The following is a 6000-nucleotide window of genomic DNA, read 5'->3' as shown; positions in this document are numbered from 1 at the left end:
AAAGAAAGAAAGAAAGAAAGAAAGAAAGAAAGAAAGAAAGAAAGAAAAAAAGGGAGGGGAAGAGAGAGAGAGAGAGAGAAGTAGAAAATGTACAGTCTCCAAAGTTCTGAAGACTGCTTCTCCAACCTCCCTTTACTCCATCCTTCCCATCATACCACCTGCTATAATTACTGGTTTTGGAATATTCTATTTTTCTCTTTGCTCTTCCATGAGGACTTCATCTCATCTTCCAAATCTCAGTTTTAATAGCACTAACCTGATTGTTCTAATAGTTCATTTTTGTCATTAATATAATTATACCACTGTGTGTATGTATATATATATACAAAATCTAAATTTGTAATTATAAACTAATTTATTGTTTTCCATTTTGCTCTGTCTTCCTAACCAGACTCTAAGCAACTTCTATGTCTTCCTCCCCACCCCCACCCCCACCCCAACAATATGTACTCAGGATCAATGTTTATTTTATAAAAGAATCAGAGGATAATGAGAATACTTTAGAAGGGGATTATGTTGCCTAATCCAAGCAATACATATATAAAACACCACAATGAGATATTATGAGATGTCTACCCTATGGACAATTTAATAATGATCCTTCAGTTATCTGGGGACTTGGTTATAAAACAGAGAAAAAGAGAAAGGGCAGGGATAGACAGAGAGATGCTGGAAATTACTGTAGTCTATTTTCTACTTTAGTGGAAATTTAATTTAGAAAATTTTGGCAACTGCAGGTACTGTAATGTCAAAAAATCAAGGAGTATCTCTTCCACCACTTTCTCTTCTGTTACTTAGCCACCACAGAAACCCAAATATTATGCATAAAATGGTATCACAAAATAGTCTTGAGGAAGAAAGAAATGATGAATATATTTCCACAGAAATATAGATTTACATGAATCTTGAAATAATAAAGACTAGAAAAAGCATATAAACCAGTTCTCATCATTTTTTTTTAGGTAAACACACCTAGAGAAAATACATGATGAATAAATTCACCCAGAAAATTAACAAAAGTCAATAGTACAGGGACCCACTTTTCCTCATTTTTAGTCCACTGTTTCCTTTGTGCACCACAGCAGACCTACACAGATTTTGTTACTTGATTTCAGACTTTGTAATAATATTTGAAAGATGAAATTAATCTGATTTAGGCTATGAATTATTGTAAAGATTTTAATCCCTCTGGACACCCGAGAGTTGGCTTCAGACTAACTGCCTTCATTTACATGTGTCACAATCTCTGCCTAAAGTGAATAAAATAATTTCTGATTAATACTGTTTATTTTTCACTCAACTTACCACATCATTCTTTTTCTTTATCTCTTTGCCTTCTATGCATCTCTTTCATCTTCTTTGCATGTGAAAAATATATCGGTCAAAATTGAAAACAAAACACAACAAAATTTCTTCCATTATAATCTGCTAGAGACAGAACAGCTTTGAATGCTAAAATCAAAGTTTGAGATGAGGAACCACAATACTGGGGAAGAAAATAATGTCTCATTAATGGGCCACCATAAACCAGAATAAACAGCTTTTTTTTTTAACTGATTGAAAAGAGCTTCATTACTCTTGAATGGATCTTTCTTCTGACAATTACAACTAAACCTTGTTTGCATTCCTTTTATGAAAAAATTCTTCCAACAAATCAAGCAATCAGTCTTCTACCCTAGAAATACCTTTTTTTCTATGAAAAGCAAAACAATAAAATGCAATACAAAAATTGAATGCTTACTTTCACTAAAAGTCCTTATACTTAGATTTCTTCTGTTAAAAATTATATATATAATTATATATCAAGTTATATATAACTTAAATATATAATTATATATTATTATATATTAAATATATAGATATAAATATATATAGAGATAGAGATGATATAGATATTCTTACAGTTAAAGTTTGAGTAAAACTTTGGGTCAAAAATACTGGGTCAGTATTTTGGGTCAAAAATACTGAACAGTTTGGGCAACAACTTTCAAAAGAAAAGTATGGTGCTCACACTTTGCTGGTAGAAAAGAAATCATCTTTCAGCTAAATCACATTGTAGCTTACTCAAGAAGGTAAAATAATTGGATGAAAATCCTTCTGGAGAGTAAATTCTTGCCTCTGAAATGCAAGCCTAGGTCAAGAATCTCAAAGATTTAAATTCTGGCTTTCTTTCTGAATGATGGTCTCTCCAGTTCATTTTCTGCTATCTATTTTGCTAATTCAGTTTCAGTCTCCCACAAGTTAAAGTGACACCAAGTGCAAGTTAAACCAGCCATCATTGAGTTTGTTCCTGCCAGGTGCAGATACTGGGATCTGAGGGAGGTTAAAAAGCCACAGAAGGCATTCTAGAAGAAAGAGATCACACATAACGGAAGATTTGGTCTGGCTTTTGTCCTGTCCAAAGTCTGACTCCTCACTGTCACCTGCACCATCACGGTCACTACCACCTTACCAGCACCATCATTTTCACCACAATGATTATTTGGTTTCAAATACTAGCAGGTTATTTGATGTCCTTGAGGTTAACGGTATGAAATTTTAAATGGGCATTTAAGACATCCAATTTTCAGAGTTGTTTTAAATATTAAATAAGGTTACACAAAGTACCTATCACTTTGTCTCTACTACCACTGTTTATGAATTATTTTAACTATTTGTTGAGCACTTATTAGGTTAAGGCATTCTAATCCCATTAAACCCATAATCACAAAAGCTAGACACATGGTTTTACATTTTAAAGGTTGGAACTCTGAACGGAATATCTCCCTTGCCCAAGGCTCCACAGGTACTAACAGTTGGCATGAAGATTTGAACCCGGGACTATTTGGTTCTAAAACCAGTTATGGGTACAGATTATATTATTATGTGGTATCTGTCTTATAACTATACTATGTTCAAGACTATAAAAATATTTATTAAATCTGCCCAATTTTCTCTGTTCAAGTTGATTTTATTTTAATTTAAATTGAAGTTAGTCAACATAGGGTATAATCTTGGCTTCAGGAGTAGAACCCAGTGATTCATCTCTTATGTATGATACCCAGCGCTCATCCCCAAAAGTGCCTTCCTTAATGCCCACCAACCATTTAACCCACCCTTCCCTCCAGCAACCCTCAATTTGTTCTCTGCATTTAAGAGTCTCTTAAACCCTCTTTAAGAGGGTTTGCCTTCCTCTCTGTGTACATCTTATTTTTCATTCCCTTCCCCTATGTTCATCTGTTGAGTTTCTCAAATTCCACATATGAGTGAAATCATATGGTATCTGTTTCTCTGACTGATTTATTTTGCTTAGCATAATACCCTCTAGTTCCATCCATGTTGTTGCAAATGGCAAGATTTCATTCTTTTTCATCATCAAGTAGTATATACCACATACCACATTTTCTTTATGTTAAAGTTGATTTTGAAGTCAGAGTATAAAACTGAATGTACCCACTTAGCCTGCATCTCTACCCAAAGAGATACCTAGGCTTGTCTTATTAATTATGAGTTCCCTGAATCTTAAATTATCTGTTGTCTCTCATGAGGTAAATAGCTAAAGATATGACACCTATATCTCAGGCACAGCACATAAATTCCAAAATTTTTATGCCAGATTTTATAAATCTTGGTTCTACACTGGGCCTCTCTCTTGCCCATTGAACCAGTGATAACTTTTTATTTTTTAAGTAGATCTGACCTTATAGATACTTCATCATTAAAAAGTTAAGACCTAGTCACTTCAAATGTCCACTCTCCATTCATACAGGATCCCCAGGCCCCTAGAATATATAAATATTTACAAATTTATTCAGCAAATGATAAGACCCAATCTTCCTGGAGTTTATTAGAAAGAAGAATCAAGAATTAAATTAAGGTCTAGAATCTTTAACAAATTTTAAGGTAAATAAGTCACCATAGGTGGTTTGGGAGGAAGGTTGTTACTTAGAAAACAGGTATTATTATCACTTTTGGTAGTAAGAGGCCCATACATTCCATGTCATGGTATTCCTGAAAATATTATTAGGACTGAGTTATTGCAATTATAGAGAAACTAAATATTTTATAAGGATACACTACCAATGTAAAGAAAATCAGAGAATCAATTATAGCATCTATCAAAAATGATAATTTTTAAAAATATAGGGAGCTATGCAAATTAAAGAAATTTCTGATTCTAAGAGTCTGAAGGATTAGAAATTCATCATTCTTTAATTTTTTTTTTTTTAAAGAGAGAGACAGAGAGGGCATGTGCACACACATGAGAGCAGGGGTGGGGGCAGAGACAGAGATAGGGAATCTTAAGCAGTCTCCTTGCTCAGCATGGAGATCCATATGGGGCTCGACTCATGACTGTGAGATCATGACCTGTGCTGAAATCATGAGTCAGATGCTTAATTGACTAAGCCACCCAGGTGCCCCAGAAATTCTATCATTCCTTGTGAGCCAAAAACAAAAAAACTATGACATTTGGCAGTGACTATATATAATAGAATGCTAAAGGACATTGAACTAACTTCATTCCTAGACTGTATCTCCCAGATATCCTTCAAGTTGTTTGCAGAGATTAAGAGGTCAAAGCTTTTTTGTCCTTCTTTCTTCCCTCACCCCCAATCCTGACACACAAGTGAATAGGCAAAAATACACATTCATCCTCAAGGAAATAAATGAATTTTACCGTCAGCTACAGGGTTGGTGAATTCGCCTGTAGAAGAGATTTACCAGAAACTAAACGTTAAAAATTGGCCCCTACGTTAATCCCATTTCAATTAGAGAAGATTAAATAGTCATTACACCCTCCAATGTCACTGAGAATTCTACTATATGGCTAAATAGGAGAAAAAAATAGGGAGCCAAAATATTCTTGGAATTAGGAAAAAAAACCTTTCTTATACAATCCACAAAATATCTTAAAGTCAATTTGATCATCTCTAAGGACACCCCTAAATAAACAATATAGATCAACTATTAAGTAACTAAGGCTTAGCTTAAAAAAGGTTAAGGGAAAAGGTTCAAGAAACACTGATAGTTCATAGAAGCAAGGAATATATAATTTGAAGACACAGAATAATGGACAATTATGATACAATTAATAAGTGTTCTTTCCCAAAAGTCTTTTAAAAATTAAGATAAATTTGTCTTCACAAGGAAAGAATGAATGCCTCCCTCGGTATTAAGTGGATACTAGCTGACATTTTTCTTAAGGCCAACAGCATCAGCACCCTCTATCACTAATCTTTTTACTCTTATTTAACAGCCATGTAAGTGGAATTTACTGCTGACCTTTCCAGCTGATAAAATAAAGTTAGAGCCAAGAACTCTGATAGGTTGTCCATACAATCCCATGAGTAAAGAAACAATCCAACACATTGAATCCTAAGCAATTAGTAGAAATGAGAAGAGCCAAGATTTTATAATAACACATTTGGAGTGCTGAGTAGAGGTGTATCCAAACAATACCATCAATATTTTGCCAACCCAATTAAATCAATATGCAGGAATATATGAGCATTGCCCACTCCTTCAATACACATTATGATTCCAGTTTTACTTTTTTTTTTTTTAACTTACCAAGACTTGAAGATTTCTAGATTCCACAGCATTATCCCAAAAGTCCACTGGATGCCTCAGTAGCATCATTTTACATGGGTCAATGTCATTATAATGCAGGACCCTAGCATAAATTCAACTGGAACCAAGCCCCAAATTCCAGTGCTCTTTGTGTGCAGCCCATTTAGAATGGTAGAGTAAACATACTTATCCCTCCCTAACTTTTCTGTTTGTGCAAAGACAGTAGTCACCCTCTTATGGAGTTACTCATTAATCTATGACTTTATACTTGGTACAAAGCAAATGCTTCCATATAAACTTTGAAATGCATTATGATATGCACAAAAATCAAAATTTACGTTTGTCCTCTATTAAAATCACAAATGGAGATTAGCCTTGAAAATTCCCTAAGCAGACAAAACAAGTTTAGTCATACAAGCCTAATTTAGCTTATTTTGTAAGGCTAACTTG

General features: G+C 34.0%; 1 protein-coding gene across 5 annotated transcripts in view; it reads right to left on the bottom strand.

Annotated features, from left to right (window-relative positions):
- The window catches only part of LRRC4C (leucine rich repeat containing 4C), a 1211302-nt gene that overhangs the window by 550768 nt on the left and 654534 nt on the right, over positions 1–6000 (bottom strand). The gene's annotated exons all lie outside the window — the stretch shown is intronic.

The sequence above is a fragment of the Herpailurus yagouaroundi genome, unplaced genomic scaffold (genome assembly GCF_014898765.1).
Source record: "Herpailurus yagouaroundi ecotype Mexico unplaced genomic scaffold, PumYag 187, whole genome shotgun sequence".
Lineage (NCBI taxonomy): Eukaryota > Metazoa > Chordata > Mammalia > Carnivora > Felidae > Herpailurus > Herpailurus yagouaroundi.
Note: the sequence above shows the minus strand (reverse complement) of the source record. Positions and strands in the feature narration are given on the sequence as shown.